Raw genomic sequence first — 21470 nt, forward strand, 5'->3', positions numbered from 1 at the left:
GATTTCAGCAATGGGTCACTTATTAGATTGTGTGCTGTTGTTGCAATACAATGAGTGTTTTATCACTGCCGGACTAGCTGCCTTCGTGCCTCCTGGTCCAGCTCCTCATCCACCTCTGATTAGCAGCTTACCGTCAATATACACAGAAAGTAATGGTGTGGACAGGGTTAGATTTCTGAGCTCTGCTACATGCTATATCTAAAAACTCTAATGGTAGCACAACTGCTGCACCCAGTAAACTAAGTGATACATAGCTGGAATCGGGGTCTCTTTCCCTACATTAAGCTGTTTGCTGTTCTTAGATGAGGAAGCAAAAACCTGGTGACTAATTCCCTTTAAGCACTTTTAGACCAGTATATGAGCTGGGCATGCGTTTATATAGGGGATCTTGGTGTAGCTGTTTGCCAAACAAGCATTCAATGTGTACTGGCAACGTTACCGTCTGTCCAAAAAGCTTCTTCTGGCACCAAATATTTAGTTTATAGTATTAGTTGCGATTTATGGAACGTGCTATATATAGGATGTACCATTAGAAAATCTAAAATCCAAACACATTGCTGAAACCTACCTCTTTTTCGTAATCAAAGGATCACTAAGTCCAAAATAGGTGATAAGTGGAGAAAGCCACTCCTAAACAAAGAAGCTTTATGAATTTTAAAAGCGAACACTAGATATCCCCCAGGCATGAATTACCGCAATGACCTTATGTATATTTATTGATGTTTGTTATTTCTTGTTCTTTTCATATTATATTTGCATATTCTATTGGCACTAACATGGATGGGGCTTTTGGGTTTTTAAAAGAAAGCAGTTGTATGGAAAAGTATGGTATGACTAATACTGATGTGCAGTCAAAACGCATCAACAGACCTTCGCTACCCAATGTTTGTACTTTTTTTTAATGAAGATGAAATAAAGTATGTGTGAACGATAGCACTGGAGAGATCACGCAGAATCCCACCACTGCCACCACTTGTGATGGATGGCACCAGAGAGATCACGCAGAATCCCACCACTGCCACCACATGTGATGAACCCACACCTCGCCACCCCACCTGACGTCACTATTATGTCAGATGGATCACGTAATGGATTCACCACTTTCATCAACGTGACATTCCACGCCCCCCCATCCCCGGGACACATAAGGTCAGCTTGGTACAGTTTTACACAGACACCCCTGTCTACATGGGCCCATGAGAAACATAGGGAGTGAGAGGATGTGACCCATGCAGTCACTGATGTGGCATCGCACTCGCTTACAACCCTGGCAGGCTGAGAGGCCCCTTTTAGTAGCACCAGTGAAACAGAGCGCTGTCAGCCCAGTATGACTGCCACCAGTTCCTCGTTAGAAATAAACCCTGTGCATTAAAAGGATTATATTGGGCCAGAAACCAGCCCCGATAGCATGGAAAGTTAGAAATGAATGTGTTGATTTATGGATCGAGATAAAAGAACAGCTCAAGGTTAAATTATATATTTAATCGCCTTAAGGGTACACTAGAGAATACACTATATATACAATGATTATACATATACCATGGTCAGATATGGAAAAACAGATAGTGATAGGGCAAAAGATATAAGCAAAGGATCAATTACTGGGTTGATGTTTGACCATGTGTGCTCTGGGCCGCAGAGGGCATGGTCACAGTATGTTTTTAATTTTTCACTTTTTGTGTTCCCTTTTTTCCTGCTTATGTTGCTGGTGCTAACATAGTAACATAGTAACATAGTTAGTAAGGCCGAAAAAAGACATTTGTCCATCCAGTTCAGCCTATATTCCATTATAATAAATACCCAGATCTACGTACTTCTACAGAACCTAATAATTGTATGATACAATATTGTTCTGCTGCAGGAAGACATCCAGGCCTCTCTTGAACCCCTCGACTGAGTTCGCCATCACCACCTCCTCAGGCAAGCAATTCCAGATTCTCACTGCCCTAACAGTAAAGAATCCTCTTCTATGTTGGTGGAAAAACCTTCTCTCCTCCAGACGCAAAGAATGCCCCCTTGTGCCCGTCACCTTCCTTGGTATAAACAGATCCTCAGCGAGATATTTGTATTGTCCCCTTATATACTTATACATGGTTATTAGATCGCCCCTCAGTCGTCTTTTTTCTAGACTAAATAATCCTAATTTCGCTAATCTATCTGGGTATTGTAGTTCTCCCATCCCCTTTATTAATTTTGTTGCCCTCCTTTGTACTCTCTCTAGTTCCATTATATCCTTCCTGAGCACCGGTGCCCAAAACTGGACACAGTACTCCATGTGCGGTCTAACTAGGGATTTGTACAGAGGCAGTATAATGCTCTCATCATGTGTATCCAGACCTCTTTTAATGCACCCCATGATCCTGTTTGCCTTGGCAGCTGCTGCCTGGCACTGGCTGCTCCAGGTAAGTTTATCATTAACTAGGATCCCCAAGTCCTTCTCCCTGTCAGATTTACCCAGTGGTTTCCCGTTCAGTGTGTAATGGTGATATTGATTCCCTCTTCCCATGTGTATAACCTTACATTTATCATTGTTAAACCTCATCTGCCACCTTTCAGCCCAAGTTTCCAACTTATCCAGATCCATCTGTAGCAGAATACTATCTTCTCTTGTATTAACTGCTTTACATAGTTTTGTATCATCTGCAAATATCGATATTTTACTGTGTAAACCTTCTACCAGATCATTAATGAATATGTTGAAGAGAACAGGTCCCAATACTGACCCCTGCGGTACCCCACTGGTCACAGCGACCCAGTTAGAGACTATACCGTTTATAACCACCCTCTGCTTTCTATCGCTAAGCCAGTTACTAACCCATTTACACACATTTTCCCCCAGACCAAGCATTCTCATTTTGTGTACCAACCTCTTGTGCGGCACGGTATCAAACGCTTTGGAAAAATCGAGATATACCACGTCCAATGACTCACCGTGGTTCAGTCTATAGCTTACCTCTTCATAAAAACTGATTAGATTGGTTTGACAGGAGCGATTTCTCATAAACCCATGCTGATATGGAGTTAAACAGTTATTCTCATTGAGATAATCCAGAATAACATCCCTCAGAAACCCTTCAAATATTTTACCAACAATAGAGGTTAGACTTACTGGCCTATAATTTCCAGGTTCACTTTTAGAGCCCTTTTTGAATATTGGCACCACATTTGCTATGCGCCAGTCCTGCGGAACAGACCCTGTCGCTATAGAGTCACTAAAAATAAGAAATAATGGTTTATCTATTACATTACTTAGTTCTCTTAGTACTCGTGGGTGTATGCCATCCGGACCCCGAGATTTATCTATTTTAATCTTATTTAGCCGGTTTCGCACCTCTTCTTGGGTTAGATTGGTGACCCTTAATATAGGGTTTTCATTGTTTCTTGGGATTTCACCTAGCATTTCATTTTCCACCGTGAATACCGTGGAGAAGAAGGTGTTTAATATGTTAGCTTTTTCCTCGTCATCTACAACCATTCTTTCCTCACTATTTTTTAACGGGCCTACATTTTCAGTTTTTATTCTTTTACTATTGATATAGTTGAAGAACAGTTTGGGATTAGTTTTACTCTCCTTAGCAATGTGCTTCTCGGTTTCCTTTTTGGCAGCTTTAATTAGTTTTTTAGATAAAGTATTTTTCTCCCTATAGTTTTTTAGAGCTTCAATGGTGCCATCCTGCTTTAGTAGTGCAAATGCTTTCTTTTTACTGTTAATTGCCTGTCTTACTTCTTTGTTTAGCCACATTGGGTTTTTCCTATTTCTAGTCCTTTTATTCCCACAAGGTATAAACCGCTTACACTGCCTATTTAGGATGTTCTTAAACATTTCCCATTTATTATCTGTATTCTCATTTCTGAGGATATTGTCCCAGTCTACCAGATTAAGGGCATCTCTAAGCTGTTCAAACTTTGCCTTCCTAAAGTTCAATGTTTTTGTGACTCCCTGACAAGTCCCCCTAGTGAAAGACAGGTGAAACTGCACAATATTGTGGTCGCTATTTCCTAAATGCCCAACCACCTGCAGATTTGTTATTCTGTCAGGTCTATTAGATAGTATTAGGTCTAAAAGTGCTGCTCCTCTGGTTGGATTCTGCACCAATTGTGAAAGATAATTTTTCTTGGTTATTAGTAGAAACCTGTTGCCTTTATGGGTTTCACAGGTTTCTGTTTCCCAGTTAATATCCGGGTAGTTAAAGTCCCCCATAACCAGGACCTCATTATGGGTTGCAGCTTCATCTATCTGCTTTAGAAGTAGACTTTCCATGCTTTCTGTTATATTTGGGGGTTTGTAACAGACCCCAATGAGAATTTTGTTACCATTTTTCCCTCCATGAATTTCAACCCATATGGACTCGACATCCTCATTCCCTTCGCTAATATCCTCCCTTAAAGTGGACTTTAGACAAGACTTTACATAGAGACAAACCCCTCCTCCTCTCCGATTTTTACGATCCTTTCTAAACAGACTGTAACCCTGTAAGTTAACTGCCCAGTCATAGCTTTCATCTAACCATGTCTCGGTTATTCCCACTATGTCAAAGTTACCTGTAGATATTTCTGCTTCTAGTTCTTCCATCTTGTTTGTCAGGCTTCTGGCGTTTGCGAGCATGCAGTTCAGAGGATTTTGTTTTGTTCCAATCTCCTCACTGTGGATTGTTTTAGAAATGTTCTTACCTCCCTTCTGAGTATGTTTTCCTGGGTCGTCTTTGTTCGAGTCTAATGTTTTTCTTCCCGTCCCCTCTTCTTCTAGTTTAACGCCCTCCTGATGAGTGTAGCGAGTCTTCTGGCGAATGTGTGTTTCCCAGGTTTGTTGAGGTGTAGTCAGTCTCTGGCAAGGAGTCCATCATACCAGTAATTCACACCGTGGTCCAGGAATCCAAATCCTTGTCTGCACCATCGTCTTAGCCAGTTGTTTGCATCAAGGATCCTGTTCCATCTCCTGGTGCCATGCCCGTCTACTGGAAGGATAGAAGAAAAAACTACCTGTGCATCCAGTTCCTTTACTTTCTTCCCCAACTCTTCAAAGTCCTTGCAGATTGTTGGTAGGTCCTTCCTTGCCGTGTCATTGGTGCCAACATGTATCAGAAGAAATGGGTGGACGTCCTTGGAGCTGAAGAGCTTTGGTATCCTATCGGTCACATCCTTGATCATCGCACCTGGAAGGCAGCATACTTCTCTTGCAGTTATGTCCGGTCTGCAGATGGCTGCTTCTGTGCCTCTCAGTAGTGAGTCTCCCACCACCACCACTCTTTGTTGCTTCTTGGCTGTACTTTTTGCTGTCACTTGTTGCTGTGTGCCCTTTTCTTTTTTGCTTGCTGGTATTGCTTCATTCTTAGGTGTGCCATCTTCATCCTCTACAAAGATTTGATATTGGTTCTTCAGTTGTGTGGTTGGTGATTTCTCCATGGTCTTCTTGCTTCTTTTGGTCACATGCTTCCACTCATCTGCTTTTGGAGGTTCTCTGACACTTTTTGCTAACGATGAGACTGTGGCTGTCTTCACATATATAAAGGCACAGATGATTGGCCTCGGGAAGACCAAAACATCCAACACCGCGGAGACACCATCACATGTTTCTCAACGCAGTGATTCCAGAACACTGCCCCCATCCCTTATGGGAAATATGCAGATGCATGTAAAGAAGCTGCGGAGACACCATCACGTGTTTCTCGACGCATCCACAGACAGCTGTTTCGGGGTTTATAGCCTTTTTACTAGGCACTGCTCCTAATAGCCAGATTCCTACTCCACACTGATGAGGGGCAAAAACCCCGAAACAGCTGTCTGTGGATGGATACCATGCTTGGCATAGGTGGCTTTCCTTCATAGGATGCTGCCCTTCCCGTGGTTGTTCCTTCCCGGGGAAAGGCCTGGCTATTCACTGCTTGCGTCGAGAAACACGTGATGGTGTCTCCGCAGCTTCTTTACATGCATCTGCATATTTCCCATAAGGGATGGGGGCAGTGTTCTGGAATCACTGCGTTGAGAAACACGTGATGGTGTCTCCGCGGTGTTGGATGTTTTGGTCTCCCCGAGGCCAATCATCTGTGCCTTTATAGCCTTTTTACTAGGCACTGCTCCTAATAGCCAGATTCCTACTCCACACTGATGAGGGGCAAAAACCCCGAAACAGCTGTCTGTGGATGGATACCATGCTTGGCATAGGTGGCTTTCCTTCATAGGATGCTGCCCTTCCCGTGGTTGTTCCTTCCCGGGGAAAGGCCTGGCTATTCACTGCTTGCGTCGAGAAACACGTGATGGTGTCTCCGCAGCTTCTTTACATGCATCTGCATATTTCCCATAAGGGATGGGGGCAGTGTTCTGAAATCACTGCGTTGAGAAACACGTGATGGTGTCTCCGCAGCTTCTTTACATGCATCTGCATATTTCCCATAAGGGATGGGGGCAGTGTTCTGGAATCACTGCGTTGAGAAACACGTGATGGTGTCTCCGCGGTGTTGGATGTTTTGGTCTCCCCGAGGCCAATCATCTGTGCCTTTATAGCCTTTTTACTAGGCACTGCTCCTAATAGCCAGATTCCTACTCCACACTGATGAGGGGCAAAAACCCTGAAACAGCTGTCTGTGGATGGATACCATGCTTGGCATAGGTGGCTTTCCTTCATAGGATGCTGCCCTTCCCGTGGTTGTTCCTTCCCGGGGAAAGGCCTGGCTATTCACTGCTTGCGTCGAGAAACACGTGATGGTGTTTCCGCAGCTTCTTTACATGTCTTCACATATATGGCGGAAATGGTATTCATTTCTATAAAAGGTTTCAAATTCATTTGGTTTTTGTAAATCTCATTTAGGCCCATTTTACCTGAGGAAAACAAGCTGTCCAATAGCTCTGCACACCTTGATAAAGGGCATTGTATCCTTAGACCTCACCCCTTCCTTACAAAAATACACATCACAAGATCTGCTTCATCCAATAAGTTTTCAAGTTTATACAGTGCCGGAATGGGAAGTATGCATAAAAAAGAGAGTCTGGAACTCTAAGCCCGCATCATGAGCGGAGGCCAGCATGATAAGGGTTTGGAGGGAGGTGGGGGATAACTGTTAGAAGGGAGGAGGCTACTGTGGGGGCCTTTATAAGGCCAGATTGGGGCAGGAGTTGCCCATTTTCCCTGCTCCCTGGCTCACAGCCTGAAAATACATTAGTGACCATTCTAAGATAGAACAATGCCGTACTGGCTAGGTTTCTGAAGTGTAAACCACAGAATAGTATATAGGTGCAGATTTTTCAGCAGTAGAAAGGATATGAGTGAACACCCAGGGTCAGCTTACCAGAGCCACATAATATCTTCATTAGCTCTATAACAAATGATCTGAAGGCACAGCTTGGCATGTGTGAGCCAGAGGGCAGAGACTGCAAAAATGATTAACGATTTATTGAGATAAGAAGAATAGACAAAGGAATTTGTTGTAAGTGCAGTTTAATACCAGAAAGTGTGAAGTAATAGTCTAAGGGTCAGTAAACATCTAAAATAAACTTCAGTTCTTTAATTCTCTTCCCTGTTATGAATAGGTAATTCAGAACCACAATGGACCTTGAAGTTCAGAGCACACAAGTGACCTGACAAAAACCACAAAACATAGGAGGAGCTCTGAGACGTGGAAACTCTGCTGACCGCAATCCCTAAACCTATCAAACCACACTAGAGGTAGCCGTGGATTGCGCCTAACGCTCCCTATGCAACTCGGCACAGCCTGAGAAACTAGCTAGTCCTGAAGATAGAAAAATAAGCCTACCTTGCCTCAGAGAAATTCCCCAAAGGAAAAGGCAGCCCCCCACATATAATGACTGTGAGTTAAGATGAAAATACAAACACAGAGATGAAATAGATTTAGCAAAGTGAGGCCCGACTTACTGAATAGACCGAGGATAGGAAAGATAGCTTTGCGGTCAACACAAAAACCTACAAACAACCACGCAGAGGGGCAAAAAGACCCTCCGCACCGACTAACGGTACGGAGGTGCTCCCTCTGCGTCTCAGAGCTTCCAGCAAGCAAGCAAAACCAAAAAAGCAAGCTGGACAGAAAATAAGCAACAAAAGTAACACAAGCAGAACTTAGCTTATGCTGAGCAGACAGGCCACAGGAACGATCCAGGAGGAAGCAAGACCAATAGTAGAACATTGACTGGAGGCCAGGATCAAAGCACTAGGTGGAGTTAAATAGAGCAGCACCTAACGACTTAACCTCATCACCTGAGGAAGGAAACTCAGAAGCCGCAGTACCACTCGTGACCACAGGAGGGAGCTTGATCACAGAATTCACAACAGTACCCCCCCTTGAGGAGGGGTCACCGAACCCTCACCAGAGCCCCCAGGCCGACCAGGATGAGCCATATGAAAGGCACGAACAAGATCGGCAGCATGGATATCAGAGGCAAAGACCCAGGAATTATCTTCCTGACCATAACCCTTCCACTTAACCAGATACTGGAGTTTCCGTCTCGAAACACGAGAATCCAAAATCTTCTCCACTATATACTCCAACTCCCCCTCCACCAAAACCGGGGCAGGAGGATCAACAGATGGAACCACAGGCGCCACGTATCTCCGCAACAATGACCTATGGAATACGTTATGGATGGAAAAAGAATCTGGAAGGGTCAAACAAAAAGACACAGGATTAAGAACCTCAGAAATCCTATACGGACCAATGAAACGAGGCTTAAACTTAGGAGAGGAAACCTTCATAGGAATATAACGAGATGACAACCAAACCAAATCCCCAACACGAAGTCGGGGACCCACACAGCGTCTGCGATTAGCGAAACGTTGAGCCTTCTCCTGGGACAAGGTCAAATTGTCCACTACATGAGTCCAAATCCGCTGCAACCTGTCCACCACAGTATCCACACCAGGACAGTCCGAAGACTCAACCTGCCCTGAAGAGAAACGAGGATGGAACCCAGAATTGCAGAAAAACGGTGAAACCAAGGTAGCCGAGCTGGCCCGATTTTTAAGAGCGAACTCAGCCAACGGCAAAAAGGACACCCAATCATCCTGATCAGCAGAAACAAAACATCTCAGATATGTTTCCAAGGTCTGATTGGTTCGTTCAGTCTGGCCATTTGTCTGAGGATGGAAAGCCGAGGAACAAGACAAATCAATGCCCATCCTAGCACAAAAGGCTCGCCAAAACCTCGAAACAAACTGGGAACCTCTGTCAGAAACGATGTTCTCTGGAATGCCATGTAAACGAACCACATGCTGGAAGAACAATGGCACCAAATCAGAGGAGGAAGGTAATTTAGACAAGGGTACCAAATGGATCATCTTAGAGAAGTGATCACAAACTACCCAAATGACCAACATTTTTTGAGAGATGGGGAGATCCGAAATAAAATCCATAGAGATATGTGTCCAAGGCCTCTTCGGGATCGGCAAGGGCAAAAGCAACCCACTGGCACGAGAACAGCAGGGCTTAGCCCGAGCACAAATCCCACAGGACTGCACAAACGAACGCACATCCCGCGACAGAGACGGCCACCAAAAGGATCTAGCCACCAAATCTCTGGTACCAAAGATTCCAGGATGACCAGCCAACACCGAACAGTGAACCTCAGAGATAACTTTATTCGTCCACCTATCAGGGACAAACAGTTTCTCTGCTGGGCAACGATCAGGTTTATTAGCCTGAAATTTTTGCAGCACCCGCCGCAAATCAGGGGAGATGGCACACAATTACTCCCTCTTTGAGAATACCCACCGGCTCAGGCAAACCCGGAGAGTCGGGCACAAAACTCCTAGACAGGGCATCCGCCTTCACATTTTTAGAGCCCGGAAGGTACGAAACCACAAAGTCAAAACGGGAGAAAAACAGCGACCAACGAGCCTGTCTAGGATTCAACCGTTTGGCAGACTCGAGATAAGTCAAGTTCTTGTGATCAGTCAAGACCACCACGCGATGCTTAGCTCCTTCAAGCCAATGACGCCACTCCTCGAATGCCCACTTCATGGCCAGCAACTCTCGATTACCAACATCATAATTTCGCTCAGCAGGTGAAAACTTCCTGGAAAAGAAGGCGCATGTCTTCATCACCGAGCAATCAGCACCTCTTTGCGACAAAACAGCCCCCGCTCCAATTTCAGAAGCATCAACCTCAACCTGGAACGGAAGCGAAACATCTGGCTGACACAACACAGGGGCAGAAGAAAAACGACGCTTCAACTCTCGAAAAGCTTCCACAGCAGCAGAAGACCAATTGACCACATCAGCCCCCTTCTTGGTCAATGGTTTAGCAATACTAGAAAAATTACAGATGAAGCGACGATAAAAGTTAGCAAAGCCAAGGAACTTTTGCAGACTCTTCAGAGATGTCGGCTGAGTCCAATCATAGATGGCCTGGACCTTAACAGGGTCCATCTTGATGGTAGAAGGGGAAAAAATGAACCCCAAAAATGAAACCTTCTGAACACCAAAGAGACACTTTGATCCCTTCACAAACAAAGAATTAGCACGCAGGACCTGGAACACCATTCTGACCCGCTTCACATGAGATTCCCAATCATCCGAGAAGACCAAAATATCATCCAAGTATACAATCAGGAATTTATCCAGGTACTCTCGGAAGATGTCATGCATAAAGGACTGAAATACTGATGGAGCATTGGCAAGTCCGAATGGCATAACTAGGTACTCAAAATGGCCCTCGGGCGTATTAAATGCAGTTTTCCACTCATCGCCTCTCTTAATACGCACAAGATTATACGCACCACGAAGATCTATCTTGGTGAACCAACTAGCCCCCTTAATCCGAGCAAACAAATCAGATAGCAGCGGCAAGGGGTACTGAAATTTGACCGTGATTTTATTTAGAAGGCGGTAATCAATACAAGGTCTCAGCGAACCATCCTTCTTGGCCACAAAAAAAGAACCCTGCTCCCAATGGCGACGACGACGGCCGAATATGACCCTTCTCCAAGGATTCTTTTACGTAACTCCGCATAGTGGCATGCTCAGGTACAGATAAATTAAACAGTCGACCCTTAGGAAACTTACTACCAGGAGTCAACTCGATAGCACAATCACAATCCCTATGCGGAGGTAGGGCATTGGACTTGGGCTCATCGAATACATCCCGGTAATCAGACAAGAACTCTGGGACCTCAGAAGGGGTGGATGATGAGATAGACAGACAGAAATGGAACATCACCATGTACCCCCTGACAACCCCAGCTGGACACAGACATTGATTTCCAATCTAATACTGGGTTATGGACTTGTAGCCATGGCAACCCCAACACGACCACATCATGCAGATTTTGCAACACCAGAAAGCGAATATCCTCCTTGTGCGCAGGAGCCATGCACATGGTCAGCTGGGTCCAATACTGAGGCTTATTCTTGGCCAAAGGCGTAGCATCAATTCCTCTCAATGGAATAAGACACTGCAAGGGCTCCAAGACAAACCCACAGCGCCTAGCAAACTCCAAGTCCATCAAATTCAGGGCAGCGCCTGAATCCACAAATGCCATGACAGAATAGGAAGACAAAGAGCAGATCAAAATAACGGACAAAAGAAATTTCGACTGTACCGTACCAATGGTGGCAGACTTAGCGAACCGCTTAGTGCGCTTAAGACAATCGGAGATAGCATGAGTGGAATCACCACAGTAGAAACACAGCCCATTCTGACGTCTGTGTTCCTGCCTTTCAGCTCTGGTCAAAGTCCTATCGCACTGCATAGGCTCAGGTTTATGCTCAGATAATACCGCCAAATGGTGTACAGATTTACGCTCACGCAAGCGTCGACCGATCTGAATGGCCAAAGACATAGACTCATTCAGACCAGCAGGCATAGGAAATCCCACCATGACATCCTTAAGGGCTTCAGAGAGACCCTTTCTGAAGATTGCTGCCAAAGCACATTCATTCCATTGAGTGAGCACAGACCACTTTCTAAACTTCTGACAATAAATCTCTATCTCATCCTGACCCTGACACAGAGCCAGCAAATTTTTCTCTGCCTGATCCACTGAATTAGGTTCATCGTACAGTAATCCGAGCGCCAGAAAAAACGCATCAATATTACATAATGCAGGATCTCCTGGCGCAAGGGAAAATGCCCAGTCTTGAGGGTCGCCACGTAATAAAGAAATAATGATCTTAACTTGTTGAACTGGGTCACCAGAGGAGCGAGGTTTCAACGCCAGAAACAGTTTGCATTTATTTTTGAAACTCAGAAATTTAGCTCTATCTCCAGAAAACAAATCAGGAATAGGAATTCTTGGTTCTAACATAGAATTCTGAGCCACAAAGTCTTGAATATTTTGTACTCTTGCAGTGAGAAGATCCACACATGAAGACAGACCTTTAATGTCCATCACCACACCTGTGTCCTGAACCACCCAAATGTCTAGGGGAAAAAAAAGGCAAAAACACAGTGCAAAGAAAAAAAAATGGTCTCAGAACTTCTTTTTTCCCTCTATTGAGAAGCATAGTACTTTGGGCCTCCAGTACTGTTATGAATAGGTCATTCAGAACCACAATGGACCTTGAAGTTCAGAGCACACAAGTGACCTGACAAAAACCACAAAACATAGGAGGAGCTCTGAGACGTGGAAACTCTGCTGACCGCAATCCCTAAACCTATCAAACCACACTAGAGGTAGCCGTGGATTGCGCCTAACGCTCCCTATGCAACTCGGCACAGCCTGAGAAACTAGCTAGTCCTGAAGATAGAAAAATAAGCCTACCTTGCCTCAGAGAAATTCCCCAAAGGAAAAGGCAGCCCCCCACATATAATGACTGTGAGTTAAGATGAAAATACAAACACAGAGATGAAATAGATTTAGCAAAGTGAGGCCCGACTTACTGAATAGACCGAGGATAGGAAAGATAGCTTTGCGGTCAACACAAAAGCCTACAAACAACCACGCAGAGGGGCAAAAAGACCCTCCGCACCGACTAACGGTACGGAGGTGCTCCCTCTGCGTCTCAGAGCTTCCAGCAAGCAAGCAAAACCAAAAAAGCAAGCTGGACAGAAAATAAGCAACAAAAGTAACACAAGCAGAACTTAGCTTAGCAGGAACGATCCAGGAGGAAGCAAGACCAATAGTAGAACATTGACTGGAGGCCAGGATCAAAGCACTAGGTGGAGTTAAATAGAGCAGCACCTAACGACTTAACCTCATCACCTGAGGAAGGAAACTCAGAAGCCGCAGTACCACTCGTGACCACAGGAGGGAGCTTGATCACAGAATTCACAACACTTCCCCAGAGGAAATGTAAGTAATATTAGATATTTAAAACTGTAGAAGGAATCAACAAGAGATTATCTCTGAGAATGCAGAGAGCAGCAGTGACAAACCTGGGACCACAGTCTATCCATCCATACAAAGCTGTGACATCACTGAAAATACAGCCTATCCCTACACTACAAATCAGTGACATCACCAAGAATACAGCCTATCCCAACACTACAGGGCCTATCCCTACACTACAAAGCAGTGACACCCCTGAGAATACAGCCTATCCCTAGACTACAGAGAAGTGACATCTCTAAGAATATAGCCTATCTATATACTTCAGAGCAGTGATAACAATGAGAATACAGCCTATCCCTACACTAGAGAGCAGTGACATCACTAAGAATACAACCTATCCCTACACTAGAGAGCAGTGGCATCACTAAGAATACAGCCTATCCCTACACTAGAGAGCAGTGACATCACTAAGAATACAACCTGTCCCTACACTAGAGAGCAGTGACATCACTAAAAATACAACCTGTGACTGTCCCTACACTAGAGAGCAGTGACATCACTAAGAATACATCCTATCCCTACACTACAGGGCCTATCCCTACACTGCAGATCAGTGACATCCCTGAGCATACAGCCTATCCCTAGACTACAGAGAAGTGACATCCCTAAGAATACAGCCTTTCCATATACTTCAGAGTAGTGATAACACTGAGAATACAGCCTATACCTACACTAGCGAGCAGTGACATCACTAAGAATACAACCTATCCCTACACTAGAGAGCAGTGACATCATTAAGAATACAACCTATCCCTACACTAGAGAGCAGTGACATCATTAAGAATACAACATATCCCTACACTAGAGAGCAGTGACATCACTAAGAATATATCCTATCCTACACTACAGAACAGTGACATCACGGAGTATATATCCTATCCATATACTACAGAGCAGTGACATCACTGAGAATATATCTTATCCATATATTACAGAGCAGTGACATCACTGAGAATACAGCCTTTCTATATACTACAGAGCAGTGACATCACTGAGAATATATCCTATCCATATACTACAGTGCAGTGACATCACTGAGAATACAGCCTATCCATATACTACAGTGCAGTGACATAACTGAGAATACAGCCTATCTATATACAGTGGGGCAAAAAAGTATTTAGTCAGTCAGCAATAGTGCAAGTTCCACCACTTAAAAAGATGAGAGGCGTCTGTAATTTACATCATAGGTAGACCTCAACTATGGGAGACAAACTGAGAAAAAAAAATCCAGAAAATCACATTGTCTGTTTTTTTTAACATTTTATTTGCATATTATGGTGGAAAATAAGTATTTGGTCAGAAACAAAATTTCATCTCAATACTTTGTAATATATCCTTTTTCATTTCATTAGTTCTCCCGGAAACTCGTTTTAAAAAAATTACACTATAAAAGCCATTACGCCCAGGGGCCTGCATCGGAGATGGAGAGGGAGGCTTTACAGGCTTTAGAAGATCTCCTAGAGGAACAATCCAGTACTCCTCAAGGTAGGTTTCCGCCTGCATGCATGCCCAGATCGACTAGGTTCCCCCCTTTGTCTCTGTGTCCAGCCGTGGACATATTCACTAGACTGGTCACGGAAGATTTCAAACGTTTATCTTCAAGACGTAAATTTGACAATCTCTCATCCAAACAGAGAAATGCAATTAAAGAGCTACAGTCCTTTAAGGACATTGTCATTAAGCCGGCAGACAAAGGGGGGAACATAGTCATCTGGCCGTGCGACAAATATGAAAAAGAGGCCTTTCATCAGCTGAGGGATACCACCACACACTTGCTGACGACACACAGATCTACATCTCTGGACCAGATATCACCTCCCTACTAACCAGAATCCCTCAATGTCTGTCTGCTATTTCATCCTTCTTCTCCACTAGATTTCTAAAACTTAACATGGACAAAACAGAATTCATCATCTTTCCCCCATCTCACGCGATCTCCCCAACGAACCTATCCATTACAGTAAACGGCTGCCCACTCTCCCCAGTCCCACAAGCCCGCTGTCTTGGGGTAATCCTTGACACTGATCTCTCCTTTAAACCACATATCCAAACCCTTTCCACTTCCTGCCGCCTCCAACTCAAAAATATTTCACGGATCCGCACATTCCTAAACCAAGAATCTGCAAAAACCCTAGTCCATGCCCTCATCATCTCCCGCCTTGACTACTGTAACCTCCTGCTCTGTGGCCTCCCCTCTAACACTCTTGCACCCCTCCAATCTATTCTAAACTCTGCTGCCCGACTAATCCACCTGTCCCCCCGCTATTCCCCGGCCTCTCCCCTCTGTCAATCCCTGCACTGGCTCCCCATCACCCAGAGACTCCAGTACAAAAGCCTAACCATGACATATAAAGCCATCCACAACCTGTCTCCTCCATACATCTGTGACCTCGTCTCCCGGTACTTTCCTGCACGCAACCTCCGATCCTCACAAGATCTCCTTCTCTACTCCCCTATTATCTCCTCTTCCCACAATCGCATACAAGATTTCTCTCGTGCATCCCCCCTACTCTGGAATGCTCTACCACAACATATCAGACTCTCGCCTACCATCGAAACCTTCAAAAAGAACCTGAAGACCCACCTCTTCCGACAAGCCTACAACCTGCAGTAACCACCGATTGACCAAACCGCTGCACGGCCAGCTCTACCCTCACCTACTGTATCCTCACCCATCCCTTGTAGATTGTGAGCCCTCGCGGGCAGGGTCCTCTCTCCTCCTGTACCAGTTGTGACTTGTATTTTTCAAGATTATTGTACTTGTTTTATTATGTATACCCCTCCTCACATGTAAAGCGCCATGGAATAAATGGCGCTATAATAATAAATAATAATAATAATAATAATAACATACACGAAGCTGTCCTTTAATCCTCTACCTTCCTTCGCATCTCAGCTGCAGGCTATCCTTGGGAGGGCTTTTGATAAGGGGATTATAGATAGGAAGGTCTTGGAGGGTCTGACGGTGAGGTCACCGAGGGTACCAACCTTTTATCTGCTCCCAAAGATCCACAAGGACGCCGTCAATCCACCGGGGCGTCCGATCGTGTCTGGCATTGAGGGATTATGTGATCCCATCTGTAAATTCATCGACTTCTACTTAAAACCATTGGTCGAGGTACTACCATCTTATGTCAGAGACGCGACGGACGTCCTTTCACGGGTTGACGGCGTCCTTGTGGACCCTGGCGTCCTCTTGGTCACCGCCGATGTGCAGACATTATATACGTGTATTGACCATGAACACGGTCTGGCTGCAGTCCGCCTCTTCTTGGGGACCTCCGACTTGGGTGGCCCCATGTGTGAGTTAATCCTCGAGCTGCTGCGCTTCATCCTGACCCACAACTTTTTTATTTTTAAGGACTGGTTTTACCTGCAGAGGCGTGGCACAGCCATGGGCGCGGCCTGTGCGCCTTCGTACGCCAACCTCTTCCTGGGCTCATGGGAGAGGGATATTTTTGGCGACGGAGGTGTGCGGGCCGCGGACCATGTGCTGTGCTGGCTCAGGTATATTGATGATGTCCTGTTCTTGTGGGGGGGTACGGCGCAGCAGCTCGAGGATTTTATGAGTCAACTCAATGAGAACTCTCTTAATATTAGACTGACATATAATTTCGATCCACAGCAGATCGACTTTCTGGACGTCAAGCTGGAGGTCGACGACATGCGTCGGATCCAGACTGACGTCTACAGGAAGTCGACTGCTGTCAATGCTCTCCTGCATGCTGATTCTGCACATAATTCTACCACCATTGGGGCTATCCCGGTCGGACAGTTCCTAAGAATGAGGCGGATTTGCTCTACGGATGAAAAGTTTTTTGCACAGGCTGGTGATCTCGAGGGGCGCTTCATAGATCGCGGATATAGCCGCAGAAGCATTAGACGAGGCTTTGAGAGGGCCAGGAGAACACCTCGTAGGAACCTATTGTATATGAATGACAGCGGACGGAGGAGGAAAACCGATGTAGATAAGACTAGGTTTATTACAACATATAACCATGAATGGTTCAATATGAGGAACATATTGAAGAGACACTGGTCGGTTTTGATGACTGAGCCCTCTCTGGCCCAAGCCCTCGGTGACTTCCCGTTAATGACCGCTAAAAGATCTCCTAACCTTAATAGTTTGCTGGTCCGCAGTCATTATGTCCCCCCCATGGCTAACCCTTTTGGTTCACGGGGCCCGTCACTTGGCTCATTCCAATGCGGTCACTGCCGGGCATGCGAGAATATCGTGAGGGCCACAACTTTTAAATCTTCTGATGGCAGGAAAGAATTCTCGATTAGGCAGCACATCACGTGTGGCACATCCAGTGTGGTTTATTATGCCACATGTGGGTGCCATTTAATCTACATTGGACTGACATCTAGGGAGCTACGGGTACGTGTCCGTGAACACGTTAGGGACATACGGGCAGCGCGGACTCTGGATGATGCCTCTGACCTGAAGACTATCCCCCGCCATTTTAAACAATTTCATAATTGTGACGCGGGGTCTCTTCAGGTCAGGGGCATTGAGAGTATTCACCTCGGAGCTAGGGGTGGTAATTATAAGAAGATCCTTGCCCAACGGGAAGCAGGCTGGATTATTCGGGTTGACACTATGGTACCTAAAGGACTGAATGAGTCCCTGAGTTTTTCCTCTTTCCTCTAAATCATTCATGGGTCTGTATTGTAGTGCTTGGTCACCTCCTAGATTTGGAACATTACTGTTGATACCTTGTATTCACCTGCCTTAATATCATAATGAGTAATCTGCGGAGATGCATTCGTCGCCCCTCTATTCTGTTTACATCTCCCTCTTTGAGTGGGTCCCCCTTTTTGGGATCCTTTGTGTGTTTTTGGTTTTAATGTTTTTTATCTGTTACTTATTCATTGTTATGTTTTTTGTTTCTTTTAGCCATTTCTAGCAATAACCGGGTTATTAACATCATGGGCCGGAATGGACCTCCCTTTCAAGCTATATGGGAACATTACTACCTCATCCTTAATATACAACTGACAACACGAGTCCTATGTATGTTGCGGCTTATACCGTTTTTGGACAAGCATTCTGGACTTCACCGCCGGGTCTTATGCAGTGTTTAAATATTTTGAGCTGGTATACTTGTATCGTCTTCCATATTCTGCTCTTTTCATTCTCCTGCGAGATCCGGCGTTAGGGCTCACAATAGTGGGTGGTTCTATATCCCTAAGCCGGCTGATAGCGGTGGTGCGCATGCGCTGCGCCTCTCCCCTCGCCCTCCGTCGCGGTGGCGTCTTTTCTGCGTTGCGCGTGCGCTCTGGGCTATGTCCCAGGCGCCCTCGCGACGCATGACGCCCTCTGCGACGCGGCGCGTGGTGGGTAGGACGTGCGCATGCGCCGAATATCCCGCGGCCATTGGCGGGGATACAGCATGTGAGGTCCCATGTTACGACAGGCCGGCCCTATTTAATGACGCCATACCCGGATAACGCTATCTCCCCCTTGATAAAGCTAAGTTACTTGTGGGCGAAACGCGCGTCGGGGGTCGCGTTCGTGGATCTCAACCGGTGCGCCTGGCTCTAGGACTCTATACTGGTAAGCGCTGCTCAGTACAAGTCAATTATTTAATTATTCTTATGCCACTAGGCTCTGGTGATCTACTGAACTATATCTTTTACTTATCGCAGCACGCCTCTATTATCTATCTGTATACTGGCCCTATAGTCAGTGCGCACCGGGGGGACATCCACTCATGTATGGTTTTTATCATCCTTGCACATTGTCATGTCTGATCTTTTTATATGGTACTATTTACACTTGTAAATTAATATTTGTGACTTAATAAAATATTGTTATTCTTTGGATTACCTATATGCTCCTCTTGTACTCCTTTCTTCATAAGCTCTATGGAGTTGGTTCTGGTGTTTGGTGAGGGGTCCTTTGGCGCTATTTAGCGCCTTCTTCTCCTCTCATCTTTATATGATGTTGCCTGGTTTTGTTACTATCATACTGTATATAGCAGGCTAGGTGCGGACTCATACTGTATATAGGAAGCTATGTGGGCCTTATACTGTATAAAGGAGGTATTCACATAGAAAAAAAGTGGTTTTCTAGCTCACTCATAAACTGAAGTCCTCCGGTAGTGCAGGGACATGAAAGCCTGTGTTGGCAGCAGGAAATTAAGAAAACTTGGTAGAGAAGATGTCCAGCAACAGATCCAGAGAGGTAAGTGTTAAAAACAACTATTTATTTAAAAAAATTATTAACATTTTTTTTTTGTATCATATTAGCAAAAATTGCATATCCGTGGAATAGCCCAAGACTGACGCGTTTCGAACTTGTTCTTAGTCATGGGATGGTGGTATTAATTTTTGCCAAATGCCAGAATAATGAGAGAGAAAATGTTTAAGGCATTTTTAATACTTACTGCAAAGTCAAAAGTTTGCATACATTTCATTAGTTTTTGGTACCATTGCCCTTAAACTGAATTACTTGGGTCAAACGTTTGGTATATCCTTCAACAAGCTTCTCACAATAAAAGGTCGGAATTTGGGCCCATTCCTGAGTACTGACAAAACTGGTGTAATCGATCCAGGTTTGTAGGTCACCTTGCTCGCACCTGCCTTTTCAGCTTTGCCCATAAATTTTCAATAGCATTGAGATCAGTGCTTTGTGATGGTGACTCCAAAACATTGACTTTGTTATCCTTAAGCCATTTTGTTACCATTTTGGCAGTATGCTTGTCCATTTGGAAGACTCATTTCCGCCTAAGCTCTATCTTCCTGGCTGATGTCTTGAGATGTTGCTTCAGTATTGCCACATAATCTTCTTTTCTCATGATGCCATCTATTTTGTGAACTGCACCAGTCCCTCCTGCAGCAAAACAACCCCAAAACATGATGCTGCCACCCCAGTGTTTCACAGTTGGGATGGTGTTCTTAGGCTTCCAAGCTTCTCCCTTTTTCCTCTAAACATAAGGATGGTCTTTATGCACAAAAAGTTAAATTTTAGTTTCATCAGATCACAGGACATGTCTAAAAAATGAAGGTATTTGTTCCTGTGTACATTTACAAACATTAATCTGGCTTTCTATGTTTCTTTTGGAGTAATGGCTTCTTCCTGGCAGAGTGGCTTTTCAGCCTAGGTTGATACAGTACTTTTTTCACTGTGGATGTTAACACAATCTTACCAGCTTCTGTCATCATCTTCACAAGGTCTTTTGCTTTTGTCCATGGGTTGATATGCACATGTTGGACCAAATCACGTCCATCTCTGGGACACAGAACCCATCTCCTTCCTGAGCGGTAAGAAGGCTGGACATTCCCATCTTGTTTGTACTTGCATATAATTGTTTGTACAGATGAATGAGGCACCTTCAGGTATCCTGAAATTGGACCCAAGGATGAGCCAGACATGTGCGAGTCCACAATTCTCTTCCTGATATCTTGGCTGATTTCTTGAGACTTTCCCATGATACTACACAAAGAAGCAATGTGTTTCAGGTATGCATTAAAATACATCCACAGGTGTGTCTCTAATTAACTCAGATGTTGCCAAAAAAACCTATCAGAAGCTTCCAAGCACATGACATTATCATATGGGCCGTCCAGAATTGTTTAAAGGCATAGGAATCTTAGTGTATGCAAACTTTTGACTTTGCAGTAAGTAATAAAAATGCCTTAAAACATTCTCTCTCATTATTCTGAAATTTGGTAAATATTAATAATTATGGTAATCCTAATTGACCTAAAATGGAAAAGGTTTATTCTGATTTCATGTCAGATATTGAGAAAAACATGCATATGTGTCACTCTTTTTATTTAGTGTATGGAAACTTCTGGCTTCAACTGTATATGGATACAGGAACACATGGGCTACTTGCACAGTGAACAAGTCTGTATGATCATGTTCAAGTAGCCCATGTGTTCCTGTTTCCATAATTGTTCTCTTGTGTCTACAAGACTGGGGAGTTCCACCACTCCTCTTGGGCTATCTGCACAAAAGCTGTTCTGCCCTGTATGCACACATGGATTTTTCCTCTCTGAACCCTGTTCACACAGGTTATATACAGATGATCAGGTTTTTAAATACATCAGATAGGGATTGCATACATTAGTTAGGACTGCTCTGATAAGGGTATACCGTGAAGATTGGTAGAGCAGCTTAGTATACATTTTTTGCAAAAAACGTATCAACCAAATACCCTGTTTTTTACATCTTATACTA

General features: G+C 44.5%; 1 long non-coding RNA gene across 1 annotated transcript in view; it reads left to right on the plus strand.

Moving 5' to 3' along the window:
* LOC138664314 (uncharacterized) overlaps positions 1-21470 on the plus strand; it is a 65046-nt gene that overhangs the window by 37135 nt on the left and 6441 nt on the right. The gene's annotated exons all lie outside the window — the stretch shown is intronic.

This window comes from Ranitomeya imitator, chromosome 2 (genome assembly GCF_032444005.1).
Source record: "Ranitomeya imitator isolate aRanImi1 chromosome 2, aRanImi1.pri, whole genome shotgun sequence".
In the NCBI taxonomy this organism is placed as follows: Eukaryota; Metazoa; Chordata; class Amphibia; order Anura; family Dendrobatidae; genus Ranitomeya; species Ranitomeya imitator.